Here is a 13,724-nt window from a genome sequence, read left to right as displayed (position 1 = left end):
CAAGCTCCTCTGGAGAGAGGTAGGGCATTCAATCTGCATTGCTTGAATCAAAGTGAACCACAAATATATCCCGAATAGGTACTCAAATATATCATACTCTGTATTAAGCACAGAATTTCTCCAAAACAAACTGTTTTAAAATAGTGCCTCCACAAGTAACCTTTCTCATACTTCAGTATCACGGGTTATGATCAATTTGAAGGAACAAAGGAGAACGTTCTACTAACAGGGTAGGTGGCAGATGGAAGAACTTTCGGAAACCAGAAACCCCAAACTTTATGTTATTGAATGTGCGACATATCCTTAGCTACCTGTAGCTACCCATGAGGTGATATGACAAGGTTTTCAAGAGCTAAGCACAACCTAACTGTGTGTGCTAAAGTTGATACTAACAGCTGGTCTTTATTCTTTCTCTATCACATTCCACAAAAGAATAAAACGGCAAACTTAGGCAAAGTCATGGATGCTAAGGGCACAAAACTGAGAAAAACACTCAAGAGTAATAATAACTCATAACACTGGAAACTATACTCTTGATATTGATAAACATGAGCCATAGATTTGGTTCCAAATTTTTACTACTCTTACAAAATTGATATATAATGACTACAGGCAGGTATACAGGTCTGCAAGGTATAGCAAAGTGTATATATATATATATATATATATATATATATATATGTGTGTGTGTGTGTGTGTGTGTGTGTGTGTGTGTGTGTGTAGATAAATGTGTTTGAAGACATGAAGATAGGGAAATAAGTGTGTAGAAATCATAGCACTGTATGCACAAACATCTACACATGCATGCGTGTGCAAATAAATATTTGTATGAATTTGTGCATGCCCATGTTCAAATATTGTCATAGTTACTTTCTCATTGTTGCGAAGAGGCACCAAGTCCAAGGCCACTTATGAAAAAAGTCATTCAATTTGGGGCTTACTGTTCTTGAGGCTAGAAGAGCCTATAGCTTGTCTATCATAGCAGGAAGTATTGCAATAGGCAGGCAGACATGGTGTTGGAGCAGTAGCCGAGAGCTTACTTCTGATCCACAAACACCAAGCAGAGAAAGAGATCTAATTGTAAATGGCATGGGCTTTCATCTCCTCACCAACAAGGCCACATCCCCTAATCCTTTCACCATAATTTCACCAACTGGGAACCAAGCATTCAAATATACGAGCTTATAGGACCATTATCATTTAAAATGCTACACATGTGCTTATGTATGTTGTAAAGAAATACATTGTTACCTACTGTTAATAGCTAAACTAGTCATCTTTGGTTAGTTCAGAAATTATGTAAGTTTGTTCATTTTCTTCTAGGCAAACCCTGGAGGAAAAATAACAAACCACCAAGCAACAACAAAAATCTTAAAGCTTAAAATTTAAGTTTCAAATAACTCAAGTTTAAAAGTCTTGTATCATAAAAGTCTGTTTAAAAGAAACAGATGTTGATTGTATTGCCCAGATATGTTTTTTTTCTAGTTAAGATGAAAATGAACTTCATTTCTTTCTGCATAACCTCAGCAGGACAGGTGACTGTAAGGTAACACATATGAGAGAAAGATGGAACAGTCCATAAAGGCACTTGCTACTGAGCCTTCTGACCTGAGTTCCATCCCTGAAACTACATCCTGGAAGGAAATAACTGATTCCTGCAAGGTGTCCTCTGACAGCTACACTTGGGCTATGGCATATGTGTACACCACAACCCCCTGCATACATATCACACAGAATAAAATTTAGAGAAAAATATATAACCAAAGTTTTAGAAGCAGTGAAAGATGTCTACAGAGGATATAATCTTCCTTACAGATCATTCCGTTAGTGGCGACCCTTAGTTGACCTTTTGGTGATGTAACAACTTCAGGAGTCAGAATCTCTATTTTTGTTCACTCAAGATAAAATCCCTTCATGTCAAATACATAAGAGTTGACATCTGTAATATCTTTCAGCTGAAAACCATCTATTGTTCTATAGTGTTTCTGTTTTGAAAGTCAAATCCAGTCAGCCTTTTAACTTGATATTTGATTACGTTGTCTCTTGTCTTACTGAGAAGTTAAGTTGTGAATAGAATATCAGTATTATTGTAATTTTTATTGTTTGGGGGAAAGTATCAGACAGTCATAGCCAGGTAATGTCATGGGAAATTGCCATGCGCTTTCATTCGTCTGGAATCAATGCCTAAAATAACTTAGCTTCATCCTCCCCCCCCCCCCGACTCTGTAATAATGGTTATATTGTACTCTTCCAAACCAAGGGATAAGTTATGTAATTTATCAAATCTATCCTATTAGTATACAATTTGAATTCAAATGCATTTAAATCAAAAGTGCTAACAACTGGGAGTCTGTTAAATCCCCATTGTTCTGTCATGACATGCACTAGATATTGCCGGCAGGAAGCTATGATGCAAAGGCAATTAAGGAGAGCTGATCTTATGAGCAAGTTAGCGAGTGTGAGGGACTCGGAGAAAGGACACTTAACTCTGATACACAGAGGGCATCTAAGCAGCTTCAGGAAGAATTCACAGGCAACTTCAAAAAGGACAGTTTCTCCCATGATGGGCAAGAAAGCAGAAAAAGAGAAGTAGGAGGGGCAGGGCCCTGGTGGGGGCTCAGCAGGTATTACCATTTCTGCTTTAGGTACTTATGTTTGTGCTCAATTTCTTTACTTTACTCCTTCAGGCAAGAAGAAATGGTGGCTAGAGAGTACGAAAATGCCTTTGTAAGCACAAGATCGAAGTAACTGAAATTTATGGTCAGTTAAGTGTCAGCAATGTACTTATAACTTGCAACGGTTAGCTTTCATCTAGAAGACAAAGAAAGCAAGGTTACCTCAAAGTCCCACTCACGTGTCTTTATTTCCACATTCTCCTCACTTCAACAAGCATCTCCACGCCCTAAGTAGTGGTCTGGTCAACGCAGGGACAGAGACAAAGTGACCTAAATGTTCTTGACTTCCAGGACTCCTATTGGCAAGGTGGTTAAAACATTTGCTCCATTGTACCCGGTTACATTTCTCCTCCATGATCTCTCTGGGAATATTTATCTATGAGGAGTTACAAAAAGATTCTCTGCCTTAGAGGAAAGACAGATGAACAAATTAACCCCTAAGGGATTGTGCTGGCTGCTTCTGGTCATGGTGTCATGGTGTCTACTTGGGCTACTCTTTTTTTTTTTTTTCCCTCATATCCTCCTGTATGGAAAAGAGTGTAATGAGGAAAACCATCATTAGTACAGAATCTATGAAGAAACCCAAAGGTCAACACTGTTCTTCCCTTTTCTCTGATTACTAGATTAAAGTAAATAAAGATGGGAAACGTCATGGTGTTGTGTTTGGTACTCGTCATGCACATTAAGATGTTCTGTGTATTTCCTGGCATAGTTTCTATTGACTTTGTGTCTGGGCTTGAGTATTAACAATACATTTCAAATTAAAGTGGGAATAGCTGAAGGTTTATGGCAGTGTGTGCTTCTTTCGTGCAGCATAGATCACTCTTTATGACTCCATGGTGCTAAAGATGGAATTGTTAGAATTAAAATACATGCCTTTACTATTCTACAGGCTTCTGAATGGACATAGAAAGGAGAACAATGCAATGAAAAAAATCTATTTAAAAAAAAGTCATGTCTGAGTGGAGGTGGTGCGCACCTTTAATCCCAGCACTTTGTAGGCAGACACAGGCAGATCTCTAAGCTTTAGGCCAGCCTGCACTACAGAGAGTGTTCCAGGACAATTAGGGCTATGCAGAGAAACCCTGTCTCAAGACAAAAGCAAACAAAGAAAGAAAGGAATGAAGAAAAGAAGAAAGAAAGGAAGAAGGAAAGGAAGAAAGGAGAAGAAAAGGGACAGAAAGGAAAGAGAACAAGAAAGAAGTCTTTGATTTGGCCTCAGTATCTACTCAGAATTTAGCATTGTAAAACCATTACCTAGGACTTGGGAGACAGTTCAAATGGTAAAATACATGCCTTGTAAGCATAAGTGACTGAATGAGTTTGTTCTTCCAGAATATACATGAACAAGCTGGGTCTGCACTTACAATCCCAGAACTAAGAAGGCAAGCAGATTCTTAGAGCTCATTGGCCAGTCATCTCAGCCTGTCTCAAAAATCAAACTGATGGAGCTGGAGAGATAGCACATTGGTTGAAGGCACTCAGGGCTCCTGCAGAGGAACCAGGCGTGCTTCCCTGCACCCGTGTGATGTCTCATAACAATCTGTAATTCTACTCCCATGCTATCAAGTGCTCTATTTTGATCTCTGCAGGTATTGGGCACACACGTGGTGTAAATACATACATACGGAACCATTCATTCACATAGACAGAAACAAATATTTAAATATATTTTTAAAATCAGAGTAAATGGGGCCTTTAGAGAACATCTAAGTCTATCTGAAGTTGTGGAGGGTGTTCATGGGGAAAAGGTGGGTAGGAGAGAGAGGGGGGCAAGAGGAGAGAGAAACACAACACACACACACACACACACACACACACACACACACACACACACACACTAAAACCTAACGAAATGTCATAAGATAGTGTATAGAGGTATGAAAGGAACCTGGAGAAAGAACATGGCTGATATCAGATGGTTTTCAGAGGACTAATACCCAGAGTGGCTGGTATAGTACAGAGAGAAATAACTTAGAATGAAGTATGGCAGGTGCTCTAAGTGAGATCCTGGAGAAATCAGTTGCTCTACAAGAAAATTTCCTTTGTTCCTGCTACTCTTGCTGTATTAGGAAAAGGGAAAGGAAGGGAGGCCAAGGTGATTGAGAGATAGTGTACACAAGATATTAACTACCTATCAGAGTCATGATATATCTCAACCAATTAGCAAGTCCTGGGAATCTCCTAGAGCAGACATGAAAGGACTAACCACAGATACACACACTCTCAAGGACTTCTCTCTACAGGGTGCTTTTTGTTTAACACAAAGTTGCTCAGTGTTTTCATCTGGAGATTACCCGTGTGCTTTTTGTTGCCTTGGTAAATACCATGACTCAAAACAACTTGAAGAGGAAAAGATTTTAATTATCAGTTTACAGCTTATACTCAGACAAAAAATACTATCGAACAATATTGCTTCCTGACTTGTTCTTAGGCTAGTGTTCAACTATCTGCTTGACACAGGACAGACTTACCTGCCTAGGAGTAGTACTGGCCACTTTTGTATGGGTCCTTTTACATCAATTATTCATCAAGAAAATGTTGCACAGACATGATCCAATCTGACATAATGTTTTTAATTGATGAAATCTTTTTTCAGGTGAGGTTTCCAAGTTGACAACCAAGATTGAACATTATGATGTGTTTCTGAAAAAGCAATTAACCTTCTTAAGACTCAATTTCTCCATGGGTGAAATATAGCTAGCTGTACAAACTATCTTCTGGTCTTTCACAGGCCCATTAGATTTAGATATAGGAAATTTAAATGGAAAGAGTTTCCATCAATTGGATCTATCAGATCTGATCACATGTGGGGCATTTTCTTGATTACTAACAGACACAAGAGGACACAATTAAAGTGGCTGATACTATGCCAAGGCAGGTAGGCCTGGAGTATATTGTGAACGTAACTGAATAACAGCCTGGGAACAAGCCAGGAACTGGAGTTTTTTCATAGTGTTTTGGTCCTTGTTCCTACCCTAATCAATCTTATATCATGAAAGATACTATAGAAGAGCTGGCCATAATCATTATATATAGCCGGACCTCCCGACCATACAGTATAAATTAAGAATTTATAGTCCTGGCTTCTAAATTTAAATAGATTGTTTGTTTATGACATATACAATATCACAAGATTACCTATTGTCAAATTGACAGTGGTGGTAAAAATTAGACTGAAAGCAAGCACTCACTGTTGCATTAGTGGCATGGCTGTTATGAGGTACCTAGCTCCACCAATTGGATGACAGACTTGCCTGTTTTACTGAAGGATACATCATGCTTGATAGTGTAGTCCCGTTCAAAATCCCAGGGCTGCTGAAATTACAGGCCCTAAGGTAGAACCTCCTGTTGTTATTGTGCTAAAAGTTCTTGTGGTTAAATTATCTTGTAAACAATTATGTTTATGTACATAGAGCTGAGCTGTGACAAAACTACTTTTTGCCCTAGGCAGCAATCAAGGCTGAATCTTAGCTGGTCAAAATGCAAACCATAAGAGACTGTGGCCGCTCAGCTCTATATGGAATGTCTTTTTCACCACCAGTCCCTACCAGTAAGATTCGGGGAACATCACAGAAAGAGAATGCAGAATTAAGAGCTAGAAAATGAGGAAGAATGTCACGAAATGTCCTAGTGGATATTACACTCATGAATTCACAGTAGCCTTGGTTACCCAGATAAGACCCACAGAGGACCAAGCCAACCTAAATTCTGACATTTTGATAGGAGAGATTCACTCCAGGCCTTATTCATTGATGAGGAGTTATTGGCAGTTGACAGTCACTGGGTTATGGAAAATCTTTATTCTTTGAGGATGTAGCCACTGGTTGGATGTGAATGTACCAGCGGATGCCTCTATACTCATGCATTTATGGGAAACACTAATCAGATATAGTGAGTTATCCATAAGAAGAAGAGAAGGAAGAGAACAAAAAAGAGGAGGAGGAAGATGAGGAGGCAAAGAGTCAGAGCCTGAGAGCTGGAAGTGTTGGACGACCTTTGTATGTATTAACTCGGAGCAAATGGGCATTGTGTATGCTCATATTTCATTCCAGACATGTTCGAAATTCTCAAACAGTAAACACATTATAATGAAAAAGTTAGGTGTAAGCTAAAAGACAGGTGATTTGGGAGGATGGGGCATGAAAATGAACCTCGGTATACTCAGAATACAACACAGCTATTTAAGCAAATTAAACTTAAGCTGCTAAGGATGTCAAAAAAAAGCCATTATATAATAGACCACATAGAGATATTAAATGTGTCTCTGAAAACCTATGAAAAAATGCATTCTAAACCAGCGAGGCTGGAAACAGTAAATCTCCCTGGAGAGAATATAGTGTTAGAGACAAACTCTATATCATTCCTTTCTGTCTCCATGTGAAATTATAAGAATTTTTTCTGGTGATGAAAACTAAGTATAAGAAGGCAGGAAGTGGGAAACAGCTGACTGAAGCAGTTTCATCGGGTGACATGGGAAGCTATTGGCATTTATTGCGTTGGACACAGGACTCTATTTCTGTCCGAGATTCATTAAAACAGATGAGAGGACACCAGCTTATTGACCAATTTATCGAAAGCACTCACACATTTAACTAATTCAAATCAATGGTACTCTTTCTCAAGCGTGAGGACAGGATCGGGTCAATCATATGTGTGCACATCCATGTGAGCGGGAGTCAGATTAAATGAGATACTTCATGTGTCCTCGTACTTTAATGGGTAGGGGAGATTAGAGGTCAGTTAATGTGTGGAAAAACTTTTATTACTTAAGTTTATCTTCAGAGTGCTTTTCTTTTCTGGGTTTCAGTGTCTTTTAGCACATCTCCTTTGTTCTTATATCTAGGACTTTAATTCTCAACGGGAAATCTCTCCAAAGCCTGAACAAAAATATCCCTGTTTTTGAGTTTGGGAAAGTGCGACATTATGAATTTACTGATTTTTTTTCCCCTCCAATTTTATTTTTGGATGGAGCTGTATAAACATGCCTTGCTCTTGTATAGCAGGTGCCTGAAGGCCAACAAAGTGTTTATAAGCAAGCAGCGAGTTCATGCCACGCCAGCTGTATTGTTCCTCACAACCTGATAGATCCTAATCTCCTGTGTGGACAGGAACTCTGGTCTTTGTTGCATTGAGACTTCTCATGAACGCTGTTGAGGAAGTGCGAGCCACAGCAGTGTGCAAGAATACTTCAGGGAGGAAAACAAGTTTCCTAGGACCTTGCTAAGGTCTCTGCGAGCAATGCTTCCCTCTCCAGGGACACAGGAAGGATGATCCATCACTCCTCACAGTGAGCATCCAAGGCTGTCATTGCCTAAAAGCCCCTACTGTTCCCAGCATGGGGGCAGGCACCTGACCAACTACAGGAGTGACACATTCTGGTGCTCAGACTTAGCAACAGGGTTTGGCCAAGTTATTTTGTCCTTGAGAAATCATGAAAAAAGAGTCAAACACATTGCTAAGACAAACCCCATATTAAATCCTAATCTTACTCGCTCTATGGGTAACAGCGGAATTAATATATATATATATATATATATATATATATATATATATATATATCTGACCTTTAGTAATTTTATTTTCAGTTGGGATTGATAACTTTCAAAAAGTTCTATAATATTAAAAATATACATCTAAAGGAGGGTTGATAAAGTGCAGAAGGTGGGCTGTTATTTATAAAACACTGGCAATGGGAGTATTGATAAGTAACATGGTTATAACAGTGTTTTAATAAAATACAGCTCGAGGCACATGAAAATACATGAAGGTAATGAACATGGGTTGTATATGTGGTGTTGAATCTGCCATGTTATAAGCCTCCTCTTACTTGCATTACCTTTTGCATTCATTCACTTGTTTGTTAACACGTGTGTGTGCATGTGTATGCCAAGATGCATATGTTTAGGCCAGTTAATAATTTGTAGGAGTAAAATCTCTCCTCCTATCATGTGTGTTCCAGGGATCAAACTCCCAGTCATTAAGCAAACTCCTTTATTGCATTGCCTTTTCATCTGCCCACCGCAGGCCTTTTTATTTAGTATCTAGAAGCCTGTGAAGATGAAAAACAATAAGGCTCTCATTAGGATAGCTCCTGTAACCCTGATTTACCAAGTTACTAGTGCATTTATATAATAGCCTCACTAATCTGCTTATATATCTGTTATGGTAACAAATTCAACGCATGATCCAAGTTGTATTCTAGTTGGCTCCTAATTGGAGAACTGGAAACATGTACTATAACTCACACATTATTCTAGGAGGTGGAGAACTAAAGACAAATAAGCCACATTCACTTGTTAAAATGTCCACGAAATACTACTCAGCTCTTTAAAACAAGGACATTATGAAATTTGCAGGCAAATGAATAGAACTAGAAAATATCATCCTGAGTGAGGGAACCCCGACCCAGAAAGGCACACATGGTATGTATTCACTTATAAGTGGATTTTAGCCATAGAATCCACGATAAGCAGGTTACAAGCCACAGACTCGAAGACGCTAGGTAACAAGAAGGGCACACTGGAGGAAGCTTAAATCGCATTCAGAAGGGAAAATAAAACAGATATCTGAAGTAATCGTAGGGAGGAAACTGGGAGGGGGGAGGAGAACAAGGGTGGAGATTAAGATTTGGAAGGGGGAAGACTGGAGAGTGAATGGAAGTCAGTGGGCATGGGGCATCTCTGGAATCAGAGGCTTCCTGGAGTCTATGGGGGTGACTCTACCTAAGTCCTCTACCAGAAGGTGACATGAATCCTGAAGAGGCCATCTCTTGTAGTCAGACAGGACTTCCAGTGGAGGGAGGGAGACATCAACCCACATACAAAACATTCAACCCCAAAATTGTCCAGTCTACAAAAAGTGCAGGGATAAAAGACAGAACAGAGATCAAGGGAATGGCCAACCAATGGCTGGCCTAACTTGAAACCCACACCATAGGAGAGAGCCAACCCTTGACATTATTAATGAAACTCTGCTATGCTTGCTGATAGAAGCCTAACATAACTGTCTCCTGTGAGGCTTCATCCAGCTGTTGACTGAAACAGATGCAGAAATCCATAGCCATAGAATAGGTAGAGCTTAGAGGAGTCTTGTAGAAGAGTGGGGGAAAGATTGAGGGAGTTGAATTGATTAAGGACACCACAAGAAGACCTACAGAGTCAACTGACCTAGGCCCATAGGGGCTCACGGAAACTGAGCCACCAATCGAAACGCATGCATGGGCAGGATCTCAGCCCCCTACATGGATGTAGCAGATGTTCAGCCTGCTCTTCATGTGTGTCCTCCAACAATTAGAGTGGAGGCTATTCCTCACTCTGCTGCCTGACTCTGCACCCGTTTCCTGTAGGTAGGATGCCTTGTCTGGCTCCAGTGAAAAAAGTCCTGCTGCAACTAGATGTGCTTGGGTGGGTTGGTACCTATGGGGGTGGGGTGGAGCTTCCCTTCTCTGAGGATAGGTGAATGGGAAAATGGAGGAGGGAGTGTGAGGCTGGTACTGGGAGGAGAGGAGGAAGCAAGGCTTCAATCAGGCTATAAATCAATTAAATTAATTTAAAAATATGCACTATCTGTGTACATTTAAGGGAATAGAATATTATAGGTACATGATATGTGAATATATATATATATATATATATATATATATATATATATACTTTAATGTGCAGTGATCAGACTGGAATAATTAACATTTTATCTCCTTCAACAGTATCATTTTTGTGTATTTAAAAACTTTCATGTCATCTCCTCTGGTACTGAAAAACATTGAGTTATCAACTACATCAATGTTACTGTGAGACAGAATGAGAACTACGTCTCCCTCTCTGGTTGTATTTTGAACCATTATCTATTGCCTCTGTGTCCTCTGATCTCTTCCTCCTAGCCTCCAGTGAAGAACATTCATTATACTCTCTACTTCTACTGCATCAACTTCTTTAGGGCCTCACAATATATTAAGATGAAAGTTATGTACTTTTAGAAGATAAGAAGGCTTTCTCTTACCAACCAGTTCTTACAGACTACATCATTTAAAATTAAAATAATTTATAATTGTGCTAGGAGACTGGGGGAAGGGAAGTTCTATAGAAAAACAAAGGTAATAGACTGAATCTATATGTTGATAGACAATCCTGGATAGGTGCTGGCTACTCTAACAATGGTTGTCTGCCACACAGAGAAGTTGCAAACCTGGTAACTACTCAGTCCACAACTTTGGATGCTCCAGTGTTTCAGCACTAAATGCCGGAAAGATTCCTGGAAAGCTGCTTTTTTTTTTTTTCCAGTCCACTTTGAAGGCCTAAGATACTGGAGTCTGATGCTTGTTGTGAACAGCTGTAGACCCAGCAGGAGCAGGACAAACGGCAGCAGTTAATAGCAAGAAGCCCAGGCAGGTGAGCAAGCAATTTTGCATTTTCCTTTTTATATTAGGGAAACCTTCTGAGAGGTGCTGCTTACTGTGGAACCAGGTCCTTTTTGGTCTGTCAAACCTCCTTGAAAAATGACCTTGAAAAACTGACCAGAAGTGTGTCTCTCAGTTGATACCAGGTCCTATATGGTCCACAATCAAGAAAACCATCACAGCTTGTAGTATTGGGATCTGGCTTCTCTTCACACCATAGTTTGTTTATAGACCCCCCACTTTTCCTTGATCCATATTTCACATCCTTTGCAAATAGGGAAATAGATTAGATACAGACACACAACAAAGGCAAAAGGTCTAACTAGTGCAGTCAATGATGCACATTTAACTTGCACCAACACAATATGAATTTATGCTTAAAAAATACTGTGTCTAGTTTACAATCACCTTGGTTTCCTTAATTTTCAATTGCATCAAATTCAAAACACTTAGTTTAGTACCTTACTCATGGCTTCTCTTCAAGTTTACTTTTTAAAATGCCATATTCCATTTTGGATTATGAAGACAGAACGTGGCTCTGAAGTGCAGTTGGGAGATGTGTGCTTGTCATTGCCTTTTCCACAGGAGCTTATTAGGTTAGAGAAAATGAGTAAACGAAACGACATCCAAATCTGTCTCTTTTCACAGACGTTGATACTAGAGACAGCTTTTGCTAATATTACCAGGAAGCTGAAAACCTGTAATTCTAGCACCGAGGAGTCTGCGATAGAAGCATCCTAACTCAAAGGTCAGCCTAGGGTACACAGTGTGACCCTATCTCAAAACGGGGGAGAGTGTTCATAAATATCAATTTACTATACTATAACTTGAGCTTTTTTGGATATTATTCCTAGAAGCAATTCCCATAATAAACACACACACACACACACACACACACACACACACACACGGATAAATGGTAAAAAGAAAATATGATACTAAAGCAGTTCCCGGTGAATCTAGCCAGTGCTTAATCATAAACCTATGCCAATTGCATTCCATCTCTAGTTAAGAGCCCTCTTCATTTGCCTCCAGCTTGTAGAGCTGTTGTAGCCTCACGTCTCACGGCTGTGTGGGAGAACAGCCGACAGTATTGAGCATGAATCAGCTGCTAAAATAAGTGACAGAAACTGGGTATGTCATTCGACCTTCAGATTAATTTTCTCCCATCCTTCTTTCTTTTTTTTTTTTTCCTTTCTCTCTCCCTGTTGTGTATTTTCTAAACAAAGAAAGAGCCAGTATTGTCAATGAGTCCATTTCTCTTGGGTCTCTAAAAACAGGAGTTTGTGAAATGCATGATAATTTATTCGTCTTAAAGCATAAGTACAATTTGCAAAATAAATACATTTAAAAAATTGTCCCTCCCCATTTTGGGCAACATCACAGTCTAACACTATTCCAGTCAGAATAGTGCTTTGATTTTCATAGTACGAAACTTGCAGAACAATATGTGAGTTTTATTTAGTGTCTTGAAAATATTTAAAAATTTATGGGTTTTTAAATCATATAACTGCTTACTTTGGTCAAAGCTGTTGATATGCATTTTAAAGTACTACTAAATCCTTTATCGTAAGTGATTTGGAATCCTTTGGTTGAACAGAACAAACAACAGGACAAAAATAGTCAAAATCCTGTTTTAAAAATATCATAAGGATAGAGATGCTGTGAGATCAAGACATGACTTTGGGGTCTATGATGGAAAGATTCTCCTGTAGCTCTTCAAACCTTATAGGACTGTAATTTAACACATGGAAGTTTAGAGTAAGAACAGAGGTGGGTGAGGGGTGAAAGCAACAGTGAATGTGGTACCTGAAGGATGCAGAACATTACACACAGGTCATCCGTAGCAACAACAAATGTGGTGCCTGAAGGATGCAGAATATTACACAGAGGTCATCCATAGCAACAGCAAATGTGGTACCTGAAGGATGCAGAACTCTATGCACATGTTATCATACCAACAGTAATGGTGCAGAACATTGATGGATGTACTTGAAGGATGCAGAACATGATGCGCAGGTCAACCACAGCAAGAACAATGTGGGCACATGTCAGACACATGCTCCTGTGTTTGGAGATGCAGCCTCAGCTATAAATACAGTGTGTGGGTATCTGACAGAAGAAGGAGAGGAAGGAAAATAAATGGAGCAGAGGAAGGAGAAGAGGGGTGGGAGAGAGGGAACAAAAGAGGAAAGGAACATATTCTGGATGAATAGTCAACATTTCTAAAATCATACCACTTTGTGCCTTTCCTGTATTGAATCTTGATGGAGACATTAATCCTTCAAATTAGAAACTTGGGTTTGACATTTTGTCACACAGGCGTGTTGTAATCTACTTTCTCTGTGTCCTGATAGATTGACTGGCCTTTGTCAAACAGATAGGGAAGAGATGAGCCTTTCTCTTTCCAGTTTGTCTTGTATTTGCTTGTACAAACAAAGGGATTTGGTGACTCCACCATACAGATAAAGGGAAACCAAAATACGAGAGAAAGTAAAGTCCAGTCTAATCACTGGACTTCATCTTTTAAAGAGCTGCTAGGTATATTTAAGACAACTCACACCCAAATCCCCAAGCTGAGATAAGAACCCCCTTCTCTGCAAGTGTTATTATATATCTAAAAACTAGATACCCCATGCATTTTAGACAAA

General features: G+C 39.4%; 1 long non-coding RNA gene across 15 annotated transcripts in view; it reads right to left on the bottom strand.

The window, feature by feature from the left end:
* Positions 1 to 3,057, bottom strand: part of LOC143442623 (uncharacterized) — a 60,495-nt gene extending 57,438 nt beyond the window's left edge. For 8 of the 15 annotated variants that reach the window (XR_013110949.1, XR_013110940.1, XR_013110944.1 and 5 more), the window contains exon 1: positions 2,838 to 3,057. This is a non-coding gene — a long non-coding RNA (uncharacterized LOC143442623). The remainder of the gene's footprint in view (positions 1 to 2,837) is intronic. The other 7 variants (XR_013110950.1, XR_013110943.1, XR_013110946.1 and 4 more) reach the window with 2 other exon arrangements.
* Between the last annotated feature and the right edge of the window lie 10,667 nt (positions 3,058 to 13,724).

The sequence above is a fragment of the Arvicanthis niloticus genome, chromosome 6 (assembly GCF_011762505.2).
Source record: "Arvicanthis niloticus isolate mArvNil1 chromosome 6, mArvNil1.pat.X, whole genome shotgun sequence".
Lineage (NCBI taxonomy): Eukaryota > Metazoa > Chordata > Mammalia > Rodentia > Muridae > Arvicanthis > Arvicanthis niloticus.
Note: the sequence above shows the minus strand (reverse complement) of the source record. Positions and strands in the feature narration are given on the sequence as shown.